We start from the raw sequence: 18,324 nt of genomic DNA on the forward strand, positions 1-18,324 counted from the left end.
TTGCACACAGTAAATAGTTCACAGAAAACTATGCGTAGCTGTCGGTTCCAGAATGTTGGCTAACCTTACTCTCTCACACACACACCACTTCCAGCCATGGACTTGTCGGCTAGAATCCAAGGTACAGCACCCTCAGGGGAGGGAGTATATTTTCACCCTGGTCAAACACTGGCACAACTTGAACACCTAAATATCCTCTCAACTTCACACGACACAGCATTCCCCGGAGGACAAGCGGTAGCCTGATTTATTAATAAAATTTTCCCATCGTCCGAAACCCATACTGCAGCTTCCGGCGGCATGTATGTTCAATTTTATGTAAAAGAAATGACCTCCGCTTTACCATACTTTATTGTCCCTTCACACTGCTCCCTACCTTCGCCGCTGAACAACTCGACGAACTCGAGTTTAAGAACGAAAACAACGATCTCCAGCGCACGTACCGACGAAGTGGTTTTCCCTACAGATGGTGGCTGTAACGAACTTGAAGTTCGAACTGCAATGAGTGAGTGTCTGCATCGAAAGCGTGCCTTCCGTATACGTTCGCCATCTCATTTCGTATTCATACTCTTCTGCCTCAAGGCTCTAACAACCTTCGTAGGGCCCTCCGATGCAAAGTTCTTCTATTCCCGTTACTTTACGGTAGCTGCTGGCATTGAGAATAAAACTTGTCTGCCGTGGAGGAAGGAAATGTTTACTGAAAGCCAACTCCGGGGTCTTCCATTCACACAATAGGAGTGTTTAAGAAGTTCTCTCATATCGGAAAGGAGTTTTATTAAACACGTGCTCAGTACTTGAAGCATATTTTTACTTGGCTAAAGTAATATCTCATTACTAGGAAAATCTTCCATAAATCTGATTTTGTTCTTTTCAATCAAATCAATTTGAAGGAGTGAAAAATCCAAGAGAATAGATTTCATGCTAACAATTCCATATTCTTGAGAACAAGTTCATATTGAATTTCATCAGCAATACGCCCTCAAGATATATCACTCATTTGTTCACAAAACTGATGGTGAAAAATCATCTTCACTAGAAATCGACTTGAAGCTTAGCAGGAAATTGGTCCAGTTCCGGTAGTAATGATGGTCAAGAGTAAAACTCTTATGTCTCTGGTTTCCTGGAACTGCTTTTCGGAAATCCTCAGGTGTAGCGTAGAGGAGCACTTGAAGCAAGAGCACTCAAAACACGGACATAACCTTCAAGAAATCCTCGATACCGTACGGTAAGATATTCTAAACCGGATGGAGCGTTGGCAAAAAATCCCGGGCAAAACTAAAGCAACACGAAGATACCTTCCCTTTGGATGCTGTGGAACACTACGTCAAGTGGTACAAATCGATGAAGGTGATCGATGAACTTCCACTGCGCCGGTGGGCACTAACACCAACGCCCCGCAGTGAGTGCTGCATGTGTTGAATGCGAATGGGCCGAGCGAGGGCAAACTGCAAATGCAACTGCACAGGGGTGTGGTGTGCGGTGCAAAAGCCACACCACGGGAGAGCTGATTATTGCACCGCATCAAAGTGAAGGATTTGGGTCAGTCGGTCGTTAGCCAACGAATGAGCCGAGAAAGCTCATCGAAAATGTATGATTACAGTTTTGCTTTTTGCGGTTCTAAAATTCTATAGATTTTCAAACCCACCCCGTATGAAGGTGTTGGCTCACAGCTTTTAATGAACACTCGACGTAGGTGTTGCAGTCGATTACCGACAGAGATCGAGTCTTGCATATTTTCTGTTACAAAATTGCTTCTTTGAATGGGACGTCACTATAAAAGTGAAATGTGAGGTGTGAAATCTTTTATTGATCTATATATTTTTTAATCACGGATGATATTTCGCTAACACGTTACTATAGTTATTAGTTCTCTTTGTTTTAATTTATAGGGCAACACATTTTAGGGCTAGTGTCAACGTATCAGTTGGTTTACTTTAAATTTTAATGATTGAATTGATTTCTTCAATGCCAGACCTTCAACCGTTCTGTATCTTAAACTATTTAGCTACATTTTTACACGAGATTTATAAACATTTATTCTTCTTTATAACAATCACTGGGCGTGTTACTCACAAACCAACAATTGTACTATCTTTGATTAAACGTCAATAATTGTACTTTCCCACCCATTGAGCTGTATATAACATACATTGCTCTAGATGGTGTACGAGATACAATCGAACCAGCACGAGACTGAATTTAAACTGTAAGGGAGAGTATGAAACATTGCCTACGCAAAACCCTCGTCGAACTCCTAGGTCTACGAAGTAATCCTTTATCCCGACGGTGCTGCCTAAGCTTTTCCGGCTTTGCTTCTTTCCCTAAATCCATCACCATTCCAACTTTCACAGCATATAATCCCTGCAAAATCTGTACCAAAGCTTCTGCCGTGGCCGAACGCAAACCGTCCCTGGGTCAGAAGCGTCAGGACGATGGTTGCAGTAAACTTTTCCCCAAACCTCCCTTCGTACGAACTTCCTCCAATGTTTCGTTCGCTCTAGTGTTCCTGTTTCGGTGCCTGATGGCATCGTCGTGGTGCTATTTGTATGGCTTCTCGATACACTTAATCTTGCGCACCAGAATACACCCCATGGTCTCGCCGGGAATCGCGTCGTCATCCCGTTAGCCGTTTTCAACTTTCACGCTTTAATGAAGCGTACTCCACAAAGGGCCCGGGATGGGCGTAATCGAATTTCCCTAAATTCAGTTTTCAACTTACTTTCACCCTGCAAGCTGCCACGCTCGTGTGGCTCTACGGGAGAAAAGGGGTTTTCAAGATGCCAGTTGAATCTTACGCTAAGCTGATGAGTTTCCTGTTTGCACCGGATTTCAATGGCGTCACTGTGATTGGTATAGGCTTCGGCATAGGAACTTTAATCGAGACAGGAGATGGTATTTTAAAGGTGTAACGAAGTAAAAGTACAGGAAGTGTTAATTTTACTATTGTTTGCACAAATTACACAATCAATCATTGATCATAAAACCTAAAACGACTTGTGCTTTAAAATTATTAAATTAAAAATACGAGTCCATTACCTAAATTAGATATTAATTAACTCAACTTGTAAATGGCTTAAGAATAAAGCAAAATAATTAGGTTTTGTCGCGCATTGCAATAAAGTATTAATTTTTTAAATGTTAAAGTTATATTTTTGTTTAACATAACCACACATTTTGCCGGTGGCCAAATACAAATTTCCGGCCATATTGTAAGCACAAATCAAAACACTTATACTTCCTCAACTTCTTTTGGTTGATAAATCTCAGCAATGCCACAACTTTGCAATCCACTTCTCATTTCCGAAAGCAAATTTTCTTCCCATCAATCGTTCACAGGGTGGTTCACGGAGAAGATGGTCGTGGGCGTGGAACTTTTAAATATCTCAACCTTTCACAACTTTGAACCGAGCGAAGGAACGAGGTCGAGAGACGCTCGTTTGCGAGCCCGGGCCGGTTGCACGGTTGGCTGGCGAATTAGCGTTATCATTATTTGCGCTAATTAGCTGTTGTTTTACGAGTCACTTTCGAGCAAATACTCAAAAATTACACCGCCAAATAAACGCAATCGGACTCACGAGCGCCTACGAATGGCAGTTACATCGTGGCAATCGGTGTGAACCCGAGTCGGAACACTGGTTTGCCAAACGATGGGAAATGTTTAACGTCAGTCATCTGATACGCCATAATTGAATACTGCCATCATCGTAAAAGCGAAGCAAATTACCAACGATCACGGATGCCCGTAGGGAGTGGGGTTTTGTTTTCGTGGCTTTCCACACTGCGCTTTGAGAACGTTTGTCAATCAGTCATCTACGAGAGTCAAGCGAAAAGGAGGGAGAATGAGTTTATTTAAATGTGTTATAGGGCAAAGTTCTTCCAATCGTAAAAATGTGAAATGATTGCTATGTTTAACGACATGAAAGCAACATTAAAAGTCTATATACTTTAATATTTTATTTCAATATGTCTAGACTGATTGAATATGATTGCGATTAATCTAACCATAAATTTAGGAAAATGACCATATATTGGAACTAGTGTGGAAACCGAAGAAGATCATTCTCTCCAGCTCATTAGCATTGAAACAGAGACAAATAAGTAAGAAACACCCTCAAAAACTACAATACCTTAATTTAATATTCACAATAGTGATGGTTTGAATGGATAAAATGATGGCCGGCTAGTGATGGTTTGAATGACCAGGCGCCTCCATTTGTACGTGCGAAAATTTTAAATTCAATCACCTTAGACAATAACAAACTTGCGTTTCACACTTTATAGAAAAGGGTTTTATGCGCGAATTATTTGATTTAAAAGATTTGTCAGCCACAATACTTGAATCCAGCTTTCCCGGAATTGCGGTTTTCATAAAGCTCTTTAGATCCTTCAAGATTTAAAGCAGGCAGTTCAAGCAAGATTTGGTAGGCTGTAGCTAAAGATCAATATTATCTCAAAGTAATAACAAGGAGTTTCATAGGTCAGCTTATTTTGCATGCGATTGATTGAATTCTTATTTTTTTCTGAAAATGAAACCATCATTAGCTCGCATCAGGAAAACAAATTGGTTGCTTTCCATTTAACGTTTGAACATTTTTTTAACCATTTTTTATGAGGTCTTACTCTAGGTCCTTAGTATTTTTTATTGTTTGCTTGTTTGAATCGATTAAAACACTATACAATTTGAGTTAATCGTATCACTTAATTTCTAATAATATTTCATCCTGGTAATGGAGATGAGTTTTTTTATTCTTACTTTTGATTGTTTAGCAGTAATATTTGATGGAAACTTCTTAAAAGTACTATTTGAATCAATCAATTTAAGATTAAAAATATCTTACCGTCCACTTTCAAAACTCTCTACCGTTCACAATCTCTGCGGCCTTACGATTAAAACTAATCCGGACGAGTGCCTTACTATTTCTGCCTACACACTCGAACGCACACCAGGCGGATCGTACTTTCCATTTGCTCCGAAACCAACTTCCACCCACAATGTGCCCACTCCAACTCCCTGGCGCCAAGCATAACAGTGAAAAGTGGTAGTTGAGATTCAATCGTACGCAGCCAACGAACCACACGGAGAGCGAGAGCTACAGCTTCACATTACACGCCCAAACAAATCACTGATGCCACACCATTCCCCGGGGGGGCACCCAATACCGACGCAGTACACATGTCGGACACAGGCGCGGAACACACCTTTTCTATTGCTTCATTTAAAAACATGCACTACGAACAAATCGGACCCGAACTCGGCACGCAAAAGAACGGAAGGCAAACAAACATACAACAAAACACCCAACCGCTAACCGCAATCACATTCAGCTAAAAACCCTTTTACAGCCACCGTTGCTGTTGTTTTTGTTGCTGTTGTTGTTGTACTGCGACCGGGGGCCCCGCAAAACGCCTTCCGGTTCCCAACCTCTACGGGGTAATGTAGCAAATTCCCGTGTCGGCACAAACGGCACGGGCATTCCCGGTAGCACGGAACATTAATTTGGTTTTGCCTTTTGGAACGTTTTAATATAACTTTTTTAATTAATTTACTTCACAATACACACAAACACACACACGCACATGCTCGGTGGTTTCTCCACTCACTCATTGTGGGTCGATGGGGTCGTAGCCGGCTCCGGACACGCTTTTCCACGCCGGCGGAAAGGAAAAGCTTTCGCTCTAGCTCGCTCTCGTACTACTATGCACTTAACGTTCACTCGCTTTCTCCCGATGAACCAGGTTCAGACCGCCCCGTCTCGCTGTTTCCCTCCGATGAGAAACCGTTTTGGAACAACATCCATCCTCGGCCTAACTACCTCGACACACACACACACACACCCTCGGTATGGATTGCGGGAAAGTTGTGCTTATTCTTTTATTCAACACCAGCCTCTACGCTGCAAAGGAAGGATGAGCGAAAGAGCCATAAATAAAAAAATAAAATAAATGCAGACAAAAAGACCCACTTATATGATGGATTGCTTTCCTGCAATCGAAACGGGTCCTTTTCTGGTTAAGCCTCGGCACGGTGGAACTATCCCGTGAAGCCTCAGCTCAACGCCACCGACATGTGTGGATGTTCGGACCGTTCCAATCCGGTGAATCTGCACGCCGTGTTAGACACACCATGGACCGAAGGATCCGCACACACAGCCACACGCACACACTCACACACAAAACCGGTTCGTCCGGTGCAGATCCACCGAAGGATACGGATTCGATCGTTCACGTCCACCGGCGGACAACGGTATCGGCTTCCGGCTAGCCAGGCAGCCTTCGACGCCGGAAGTTGCGGCGCACTTTTACAACCCCTCGGCGTGCGCTGAGGAGATTGATGAGGCAGCAGAGCCTCGGTACTCCCGGGGTAGGGCTTTCGTATTTCGTGTGTTTTGTTTTGCACTTTATTATGATCTCTTCTTACGAACGTTCGCATTCAGTTTATTTCGTTTTTATCCGCCCTCTTCCAACGAATGTTTTTTGCACCTGCTGTGGAAGCCCACTCGGAGAAGCTTTTCACTTTACTGGCATAAATTTTGCATGCACTCCCCATCGCCACGGTGGACCCGGGCCCGGGCATTAGATCGTCTGACCTAATTTATGGCCCTTTTCCGATTAGACCGAATCCGGTGGCGATGGCGGGCGAGCCGGAATCCCTTTTTTCTTCCAGTGCGCCCTTAACCGTGTCCTTGCGTAGCAACCAGCGGTACATCCGTTTCGATCACGGTTCGTCCCAAAAAAAAGGGAAAAAAACAAAAATAATAAGGGCTTTGAAGGCGACCCGAACGGGGACGCGTTTCGATTTATCGCTCGCAGATCGCAGATTTATTCACTTTTGAGGTCGTCACGGGTTGGGAAAGTGGTGACCGGGGGGGGGGGGGAGGAATTTTGTCGCGACATTTTCATTCCCTTTTCGGTCGAAAGGTTTGTCCGCAAAACTTGAACCAATTTATAGGGTCTTGCAAGTGACTCTTCTCCGGCAAATGGCAAACGCAATTTTCCATCAAACGTCCCCCGGATAAGGGGGATCAAAGAGGGCGCATCTGAAGAACGAACCCTAGTACCCGACCTCGTTGCTATGGCGACATGGGGAACATGTTAAACCGGGCGTAATTAGCTGTGACATCGGATGAAGCCCTCCGACAAACCCGCGAACGCAGCGAACCGTGACACTAATCCTCGGTTCTCGGGTCCCGCGTCACGGTTGGCATGATCCGGCCAGAGCTGCCCGTCCGGATCAACGGTGATGGCGCTGGCGCAAATGGCCGAAAATTTCGACTCGCCAATATCGGAAGGCGAGTTCGCGTCCCGAAAAACGCCCTGCGTGCAGTGAGTGATGACAGGATCCACGAAAAGCCAACTTTCGTTTGGCCCGAAAAATATCCGTCGACCGGGAAAGCGACAGAACAGGTTCGTTTACTTATTCATTAGACTAACTAACGGTTGTGTGTCCCGTTTGGAGGGGGGCTTTTCCGATGTGCATCGCGAGTCTCGGGACAGGTGTGTATGCCATGGCCATCGTACAGCTCCCGGAAAATCCAGTTATCAGCGGCAGCGGCAATAAAAGGGCCTCCGCTGACATGGCCCGATCCAATCCAATCTATTCCAATTCACTCGTCTCACGGCCCCAATAAACACACCCACACATGCATAGAAACACGCACTAAGCACCAACAATCCCTTGAAACACGACCCCGGTGACCAGTTTTCCATTTGTCCGGGACTTTTCCAGCGTCGCACGTAATATTCCATTTCGAAAGCTGCTGCCGAACGGACAGGAGCCCCCCCCCACCTCCGCGACACTCGACACCGGAAGCGAAACGAACGATCACGGTAGTGCGCGACGGAAGTAGCACATACCAACACACCCACACACATACACACTGCGTCTGGCCACACATTCGCAAAATTCGATACGGTCCCGGTCGCGACTGCAGTGAAAATTGCACCATTTTCTTCATCTCCCACATCTTCTTTCCCAACCTAGGGGGGCGGTGGTGGACTCAGGAGGCGGGGGGCAGTTCCGCGTGAGTGCACGTGAGTGGGATGCAAGACTCGCGAAAATGCAACCACCCTTCGCGATGCACTTCCGGCGGGTATCCTTTGCTCGGCAACCCGGAGCGATTGCTAAAGCGCCTCGAAAAGTCGATAGTGGTTGGGGGGGTGGAAAACGGGAGAAATTTAGGGGGAGATGAGGTTTGTGAGGAGGAGGGCATTAGAAATTCTCGCTCCGTCGGATGAGAAGATCAATAGATGTATCGCGTAACAAGGATCAAACTTCATACCAGAACACGCAGTGAATTCTCGAGTTGTGATTCTCAACCGAAGCAACGTATTTTGTTTTTCCTACTCTTTTTGGAAAAATCAAACCCCCCCTTTTTATCTCCAACCGATCACCGCACATTTGATAACACACGAGGGGTACGCAACGTGAACCGAAGGAATCCGCGAGCGCTCGACGGCCGACCGTCGAAGGCGAATGTTCGAACAGTACTGACCGTGGCCGTTCGCCAACAGTTTCCTTCGCAAGGACGGAAAACCCTGACCACTCACGAGCAGCGCTTTCCCGGCCCCTAGACTCGTGCGATGCGATGCGACAAAAGCGAACACCGCAAGGAACTGCTCGGCTCGGAATCGCGAGCGTTTGGGTTCGGGCTTCGGAGCTCGGGATTCGTGTCTGAGTTCTCACGCGCTTCGTGTCACTCACGCGAGGGGGGGCCCGCTTTCCGTCGGATACGAAATGGAAACCGCAAAACAGCAGCCGGCATATTCGACCGGCCATCCGTCAATCTCAAGAGCGCCAGCCACCATCCTGCCAAAACCACCCCCTCCCCCCAACAGTCTCACCAACTCCACCCACTCTTGAAGGCAGCATGAATTGTTAACTGTCTGTTAATTTATGCGAGTCTGTTATGATGTTAGACGATCAATTGATTCTCACTGCAAACTACGACGAACGAAACGGAAACGGGAAACCTTCCACCATCCCGGAGGAGGAGGGAGCCACGGGGGGAAGGGCAACAGGAGAGGAGGTAGGACAGAAAAACACACTTTTTTTTGCCTGCGTACATCGGTTTGGATGTGTTTTCCTCCGGACGCGCTGGAGAGTAATCAAATTTGGTGACTTACAGATGACTTTACGGTTAGTCACCGAGCCTCAAATCTGAGTGTTTCGGTAATTCGTTTCATTTATTCAATTATCCTATTACGGGATACAGTGCAGCGTTAATCAAGTTGAAGAGTTTTTCGAGGAAAAGTATCTTGTTTGGCGTTTGAGCCTACGATGGAGTTCTATTATAACTTGTGATATGCCCGGTACGCTTTTTATTCCATGAAATTGACGCAAAATCGCTCATATATTATTGGAATTATACAAAATTCTGCTGTTTGTTGGAATAAATTGTGGTTCAATAATATTTTAATAAAGTTTGCCCGTTGTGATTGTGAACAAACGACTGATTATCCGCCTTTTGTTTCTTCATGTAATACCTAGACAAATTTGTCAATCGGACTAATATTGAGCATTCTCTGTTTATAATTTTATCATAACAACCTTCCGATTCGGGTTACCTTTACTGCTATTTATTCAGCATAATTTAATTTAATCGTGGCTTGCACAAATTGACCACACTGTCCCATGTGTGATATGTCCAGAGCACTTTTTATTGGTATTTAATCGAAAACGAAATACGAACAAACCGTACCTTGTGCAGTAATCGACTGCAAGGACTGATCATAACCCAAAGAGAGGACAATATTTACTTATTAAATCAAGAAGGCTTTCTAACAAATAAAACCAGATCATATCAGGCTTATTAATTGTATTTAATTTTTCTACTATCAATCACTAGTTTATGATTGCATCACGCATCGATGATATGGAACACATTTAATTGATTTTCATTTTATACTTCAACTGATCAACTGATCAAATGCGAATATTGTGTGAGTCGTTTGATTTTAGATGCAATCAACATGAACAGCGTTTTAATAAGTCATATTATAGCAAGAATAGAGCAGACCACTTATTCTAATAGCAGAACACGGTGATTACATTTTCAATTTCTAATCAAGATTAAAAGAACTATCGTCGTAGTAAAGTTGGCAAACAATCGATCGCTACGAATCAGCACTCAAGCGGATGATGGATGACTACAGGCACTTTACTAGCCTGGTGTTTTTTTCCCATCCTCGCAATTCAATTTGCAGTAAACTATCTTGTTTAAGAGCAGAGCCGTGTTCATTGAACAGATCATTTGTGTATCTGCATGCTTTATCGTTCCATTTGCCCGTTGGGCGGACCATCGGCCCCACTCGAACCCTTCTCAAAGCACGAAGCATCGGCTGGGAGGGACGATTACTCCCAGGAGTTTCCCGAAATGTCCCAGCACTTCCCCTGCTTCGCACTGACCCGTCCAGCGTTCAGCCGGGCTGCTGGCAAAAATCGATAAGACACACATAGTTTACGAGAGTCAAGCTGTGTGATCGTTGTTCGGTACTTTATCGCCCTTGTACGGCCTCTTCGTCCGTTCAGCACTCTGCGGTTATTGGTCGGGCCAGTTTTCTCCGCACGTGATGCCGACCATCCCCGTCCAGCCCATTGCCGTCCGTCCGGCTGGCCCCGTTCGGTCGGTTGATTTTTCTTTCGCCCCGAAAAGCAACAGCCACGTTTTTCCAAACCCACTGGAAGCGTTAAACCACAGAGCAAAATAATAAATATCGTCGCTCGATTGCCGAAACACTGAAAAACCCTCCAGTGACCAACGGGCGTGCACGGGGTGGAGCGTGGAAGGGTGGCGCAAAGGACGATACCCGCAACCATTCATCCGCATCCACAAGCACTCGATTTATCCATTTTCATCTTCGTTGCTCTCGCTTTGTCAATTTACGTTTTTTTTTTACTTTTGGTTTTCGTGCGTCATAAATGGGATGAAAAACTACTGCACTTTCCCACTCCGGCCATTGATTAGGCTCGAAAGTCAACTAACCCGGGGTCGGACCGGTCTGGCCGGAAATAAAAGAACCCATCGTTGCGAAACCGAAACCGGAAAAGGCGCACAAAGCAAGGGTGACCCAAAACACTTTAATTTTACTGCCTCGTCGTTACAAGATATGTTTTATTGTTTTATAGCGGGATCATACATAAATTATAATCCACCGTACACCCAAATGGGGGTTTTTGCCAGAGCGGCCATCGGACTGTGCACCGTGCGCTTACCATTCAATCAGAGCGGAAAAATCACTTAGGATGATGTGGTCCCGATGATGGCTAGAAAGCGTGCTAGACACTTCGTCCCGGACCTCGGCACACGGAGGCAACCATGACATGGCGGTCGCAGTTTTCCCATCCCGGCCGTGGATGGGTCGGGTATCGGTTTGGCGCAGGAAAATGGTTCCGTTGCGTTGGGGGTCCCTGGAACGGGTGGGAATAAACACAACCGTGCACCGAAAGGAAGCGAATAAACAATCAACGCATATATTAGCTCGATATTTATGGCCCGACCAACGGGCCACTAAAGACCCCGGGCGCCGTTCGAATGGTGGAACAAGGAAATGGAGAAAAATAAAACTGCTATCCCACCACCCGTTGGCCGGCGCCGGGGAAAACATATTTAATATGTGCCACCGGTTGTCGGGCGGTTTCGGCCGACCATTGGGGGCGTGATGGGAGTCGTTTTGGGGGGGGGGGGGGGGGGGGGGACGTAAAAATTTTGGCAGCGACCAGAACCAGAAGGCTTCCAAGGGCAAACGTCAAGGTGGATACCGACCCGGTCCTCGGGAAATGTAAGAACAAAAACCAAACATTACGGCAAACCCACGGCGTGGATAGGCAAAGGGGGTCCGGGTTCGGGTGATTGCTAGATTCTTACCGCATCGCCAACGTCAAATGGGGTTTCTTTTGCGGCCAGCCGACTTTGGGGCTGCTCGTTGATTTGTGTTTTCTCACTTTCCTCTCTCCTAGTCCTTCCTTCTCCCTCCGCTCTCCGTTTCCGACCCTTGCAGCTGAATACTATTATTTATTTACTATCCTCGATGAAAAGGAGAAATCGCGAAGGTAATGATGGGTATCATTTTTCACCGTGCAATCCGATACGTCACGAGCACACTCCGGAGGGGGGGAGAGGGATCAACAGCAGAAAAGGGTAGAAGTATCATTTTACATCAGGCATCACGATAATGATACGATGTGCGATGAGTCGGTTCTGTTTGTGCTTTTCAAGGATGGGTTCAAAATTAATGGTATCATGATTTGCCATTTTTTTTTTTTCGTATTGTGCAAACGAGCGAAATGATTTTTTGCTTTGTTGGGTTGTTCATGCGAAATTTAGTTCCTTTCATGCATTACGTTCGGTACAAATATACCATTTACTGGCTGGATTCTCGAAAAAAATATTCTAGTTCCGCTGAATGAGATTTGAAATTATGGAAAACTTTGCAGCACATTTACGATATATCTGTGACGTTTAAATCTTGACATTTTATTTCGCTAACGTACAGTAATCCTCTCTAATTCTTCGTTCGAAATTGGTCAGTCAAGTTTATATAAATTGCAAAAAAAAAATTTCACTTTTATTAAGCGATCAAATGTTCAAACACAATGGAAGCAGTTCAAAAGTAGTTTTAACCCTTTTTTTAGGTCCTTAGGATTTCAAGTTTAAAATGTGCTAGTATCTTGGATAATACTGATGATAAACTAAAGATGATAACTCCATTTCAAATAGGTTTATTCAAATTAAAACAAAAACCCAAAATACACAGAAAATAACTATATTTGGATATATACATTAGTTCCTCAACACTCGATTCATGTTTCGTTCTTAAGTATTATTTTACTCCTTTCTGTTTCACGCTTCCAATAATATTCCATTGACTTCTGTTATCTATAATTTTGTTTAAGAACAACTATAATTACTAAGATATTTGATATAACTCACGTTTAAGTGTCGCTTTGAAACTTTTGCAATTTTACTTCCAGTTTTGATCCGTCGAGAACCATTGCAATAATTCTTTAATGTTATTCTGTATTTCAATATAAGACTTATTTCATGTACATTTTTCCCTTAGAAAAGCATTATCGCGCACAAACTATCTTTATTCAATGTGCATTTTAATCCACGATTTCCCATTTCCAAAGCTCTTGTTTGCCTACGGAACAAGACAATGCCAATGACTTCATCCGATTTCACTAAAAGACTTCCCAAAAAGCCGAATCCTATTCGCATAAGAAAGAAATAACACCTTCAGTAGGCAAATAAAGCTGCACACTCACCGAAACACGCAGCTCGTCTTCTTCTCGGACTTCCCGGCCATTACCAAGTGCCGGTCCGGAACGAAACACGAAATAAAACACTTCCGGAATTTGGTTCGGTTCAGTCGCAGAACCATAACCGAGTCGGCATTAAAATTAGCAGATAATAACAACCGTGCCCTTCCGTTCGGTTTCTGTTGTATCGCCGCAAACCTTCCCTCTCGCACCAAGCCCCGCTGCTGCTCGTCTTCCCCCTGCCTAGGGGATTATTTTTCAGCAAATGTTGCCAAAATCAGCTCAAAGCACCACACCACGGTCTTCTCAAGTGCCCCATGCCCGAATCCTGCCCAGACGCCTCCGCGAAACCCACCCCACCACCTTCCCGCAACGTCCAGCGGCGGGCCAGGCGACCAGAAGAGATCCTGTTCTCGCCGGCGCAGGATGTACCGTTACGGTACACGTCCCACGTTTGGCTGGCTGGAAGGATGATAACATCATTAAATATACATTATCGTTTTCACTTCCTACCTTATGCCTACATACATAATGCCCAAATGCTGCCAGTACGCTCCGACATTCCCGGTGGTGGAAAACTCCTTCCTTGGCCAGCCCACCAGCCAGCCAGCCAGCCAGCCAGCAGTTTACATTCCGTGTCGTTGGAAGCTTTTTCCCGCCCCCTTTTTTCGCGCCTGTCTGGAAGCGCTTACAGAAGCTGCAATAGGAATGTCCTCGTATTGTGGTCCTCGGTTTTCGAACATATTCCTTATTTCGCAACAGTCCTTCGGCACACGGCTTACCGGGCCAGTTAACTCCTGGCCAGCCAAGGCGGGGCCCACATTCTCGAGCGGATTTACACCTTCCGTTTAATCCGCGGCCCTGCTTCGGGTTCATTAGCGTTTCGGGGGGACTACCATTCTTTCCGATCGCGGCGAAAAGTGTGCGCAAAAAATAACAAATTAATGGCACGGGCCCGTTTCTGTCTAGGAAAAGTACCTTATTTTTTTTTGTCTTGCTCTTGATTTCTGGGAAGGGCTAGGGCCTACCCTTGGGAAGGTGGATCGAATTAAGAACATAAAATTTATATTCATTTAGAACTTGCGACGGTTGGAATAAGCAAAAAAAAGAAAAGCAGGGGAAGGAAGGATTAGACAATCGAAACGAGAAACAAAACACCAGAAGCACCAGCATTGGGGGCGGATGGTATGGAGATTGTTAAATTTCCCGTTTAAATGTGCGCACTCGCAATCACGTCGGGCCAAATTAACTGTTTTGCCAAACCCCTTGTTGCAGCTTTCTTTACTGGCTGTTAGACAATTGGAACGTGCCAACGCCCCGGGGCACATTAGCGCCGGCGAACCCACGATCGACTCTCCCACCTTTGCCGACCGAGGATCATACAAGAATCGGGCTGGAACGCACCAAATTACTACACCCGCTCCGGACGCCGTAGGGCTTTCCCAAATTGCACCATCCCACCCTTCCCTGTTAGCACACTTCGGCATTGACTTAGAGAAAGGCTCCCCCGCTTTCCCACTCACCGCTTTTTCCCTGATCGCAAATAAGGAAACATCTTCATCCGGGGGTGGAAAGTGGGAAAAAGAAAAGGACGTGCAACCGGAGTGCCCTCGGAACTGCTATTCGCGTGCTCGGATGCGCTGATTAAGGTACAATTTATCGATGGCTTAATTAATGTCGGCACCAGATTGCTTTGGCCCTTTTGGCCCGCGCGCACGATGTATCTTTATATCTGGTAAATTACAAAACGGCCGGTTGGTCGGGGGTGGGGATTTCGAGAAAAAAAAAGAAACTTGTAGGAACTGGTTTCATCGAAAAAGAATGAGCCTTGTATCTGGTTTTTCTTAATTTGTGTGTTTTTTTTATTTTCTTTTTGTTTAACCTCCGAACCGATCCGCCAAGGGGCGGCCATCGAAAATGGGCCGAGAAAATGGCAATTTAATATTTCCTCCCTCCCGGTGCAAAACGCAACCAATAAGAAGACCCTTTCCACGAGGGGTTTTCTCGACCACTCGGCGTGTGGTTTGGTTTTGTAGATAAATTTCATCTTCCCATGGGCTGGCGAAGGGAAAGTACTTGTAATACACCGCTGCACGACGGGGCACGAAACATTGGTAAATTGGTTCAATCCCGGGCCCCGTTGATCGAGATTGTGGATACACTTTTCCGGGCCAAAGAATGGCGCAGTTTTATGCGCGCTCCCTACACCTGAAGCACCGCACCGGCCGAGAGCAATCGGTGTAATAAAAACGGATTTTACTTTCTCCCACCCCCACGGATTCCCTGTCCGCCCGGGATGCTGCTCTCGACTTGAAACTCACTGCAAATTCTTCCCCCGCGACCCTCTCCCCTCGCGGGTGGAGCTTTGCGCGTCCGGCAAAGGAAAGTAGCCTGTAATCGCCTTCCGGCGAGGATTATTTATTTGAGTTTGATAATAACTTTCCCAAGCGTAGCGAGCGAAGGTGCTGTAATTAACAAAACATACCGTCGACGGAGCTAACGCCACCGGTGGGGGGGAACCGTGAAAATTGGAGGGTACGTCAGCACGATTGTTTACTTTAATTGTGAACGTAGTAGAGCATCACAAGAAATGGCAAAAAGAGGCTTCCATCGCTTTCAAGACAAGATTCTCGAATCTCTTCGCGTTAAGCCACCCAAAGCTCTGAATCTTTTTCTTCCCCAGCCAAACGCGATGCCGCCACAAATACGCCTAAACATTATTTCACCTGACTGATATACCATGTGTAGCATTTTATCATCGTTCGGCTGAAACATAAATTTGATAGTCTTCGTCTTGGCATGTCGAGCGACTTTAATGTAGATAATCATTCCCTTCGAGCCTACAGGCCGAGCTCGAAACCCGAGACGGGAGAGTTTGGTTGGAGTGAATGTGGGTGGATCAAATCGATACGACGCTACCTATCAAAGGGTAACTTTATATTCAAATTATTCCACCAGAAAAGATCAAAATCTGATTTATTGCATGGTGAATCGTAATGAGTGGAAATGCGACCTTTACGATCTACGCACGTGTGAATGTCAATGAGAGCAAAGTAAATTTGCACAGTTTATGTATTTCAGCCATTCTACAGTTTATAACTGAAATTGATACAAATTCTAAAAGATTTATTTGGGTAATAGGGGCCAGCTTTCACAACATAAAGAAATTTCTCATACAGTAAGAGATAAACCAGAGGTATTTAAATTAAGATTAAAGTAAACGTGACTATTGTTATTCAATTGATTCAATCTTTAACTTTAAAATGTTCTAAATTACGCAAACTTAGATTTTTCAAGCCAAATAAGAATTGGGCCGTATTTATTGTTTATCTTACCATGAGTGGCTCACGGAAAAGTGAATTCGTCTAATGATTGTAACATCAAGGATGCTGTACGTTTAATTATACAATAAAGATTTATGCTAAGAAAACAAAATAATGTTTACTCATTTCGAATACTTTTCAAGAATTTAAATAACTTCAATTTTGATAACCTCGAAGAAGTTAAAAATCATGATCTTCCAAAACATATGAAAACAGCATTTTATTTTGAGTGCCACGTTAAGTCGCCGCTTCAAATGATCCTAAGCATGGGTTCCTTTTGTTTCGCTTCCCCCATCTCCTTCCCCTATTCCGTGGAGTTTATGCAATGATACGACCTCCCATTAGAAGATACACCAAGTAAACAACTTTTATATGAATAAATAATCACTACTAATCAGTCACAGAGCCGGCGTACGCTAGCTCATGAATATTTAACGCACACATTCGAATGCAACACATCGCACACATCCTTCTTCCATTGATTAGCATAATCATTTGACTGTAATCATCAAGTAATTTCCCTCCCTTTACGGTCATGGCGCAGCCAGTTGCTTACGAGTAGCACGAAATTTGCCACGAAACTTTTTCCGTAAACAAACATAAGTCGCCTACACTTAGCGAAGTCGCTTCGAGCTAAATGGGAAAAAATATATACGACGGCACAACATATTTCTCCTCCTTCATAATTATTCCCAGCGCTTCCTTCCAGCGGACGTGCTTTGCTCTGTCCGGGCCATCGGTGTTGGAGTTGCTTGTTTTTCCACCCATTTTCACACCTTGGACCTCTTCCCACCCCACCCCCCCAGAGCCCACCGTCCACCGCTCGATGGTGTTCGTGGTTTTTGGTGGCCTAATTTTTCTTTCACCCCCGATTCAGGCCCTCTCCGTGTATCGTGTCACAGTAAACAAACAGAGCGTTCCAGTGTGTCTTTGCTAGGCCGACATGTCGGGCGGATTCCTTGAGCTGAACTCGAGCCTCAACTATCACCATCGTGCTTGCCATCATGCCGACGTCCTTCCTTCATGTCTATCCTCCTCCTCCTCGGGCGTCCTTTTTCGGCCACCGTTCATTCAAATCCTGCCACATTGACAAACCTTTGCTTCGTACACATATGAGCCCGCCCAAAGCCGGTACCATCGAGCGTGCTTTCATGCCATTCCGCCATTCCACCGAAAAGCGACGCGCAAAAGTTGCCGCAGGACACCACCGAATTCCAACCCGGCCGAAGCTCAAAGTGTATCGGTTTGCTTTTGCCGTGCAAAGAGTGTTTTGTACCGTCCGACACATACGCTCCAACTTATGGCACCGGTTCATGTGGGCAAAGGGCAGGGTCACCCCGGTCGAGGTGCGAGCAAATCGACGTAATTATTTTCCCTCTTTCACATGAGCCGTTGCTTGGACGCCGGACGACCTAGAACTTAGTGCGACCCCGCACTGTGCTTCTCCTGGAAAAATATGAATTTCTCTTCCACCAAATTATCAGCCACACCTTCTTCGAATGGAAGGAATTCTCGGGGCGTCCACTAACTACAACCGTCGGTCACCCGGTTCGTAGGAAGTAGCTTTTCAAATAAATGAAGAACTGCACATGCAAAACGAGTGCGTATCGGAAGGCCAGTTTTTGGACATTTAAAAATCAAACAATACGACACGATAAAAATATTTAGAACAAATTGAAGCAATAACGAAGATTTGAAAAGTTTAAAATTAAATTATACAAAGACAGTTTTTTTTCAAATTTA

Source organism: Anopheles ziemanni, chromosome 2, assembly GCF_943734765.1.
Source record: "Anopheles ziemanni chromosome 2, idAnoZiCoDA_A2_x.2, whole genome shotgun sequence".
NCBI lineage: Eukaryota > Metazoa > Arthropoda > Insecta > Diptera > Culicidae > Anopheles > Anopheles ziemanni.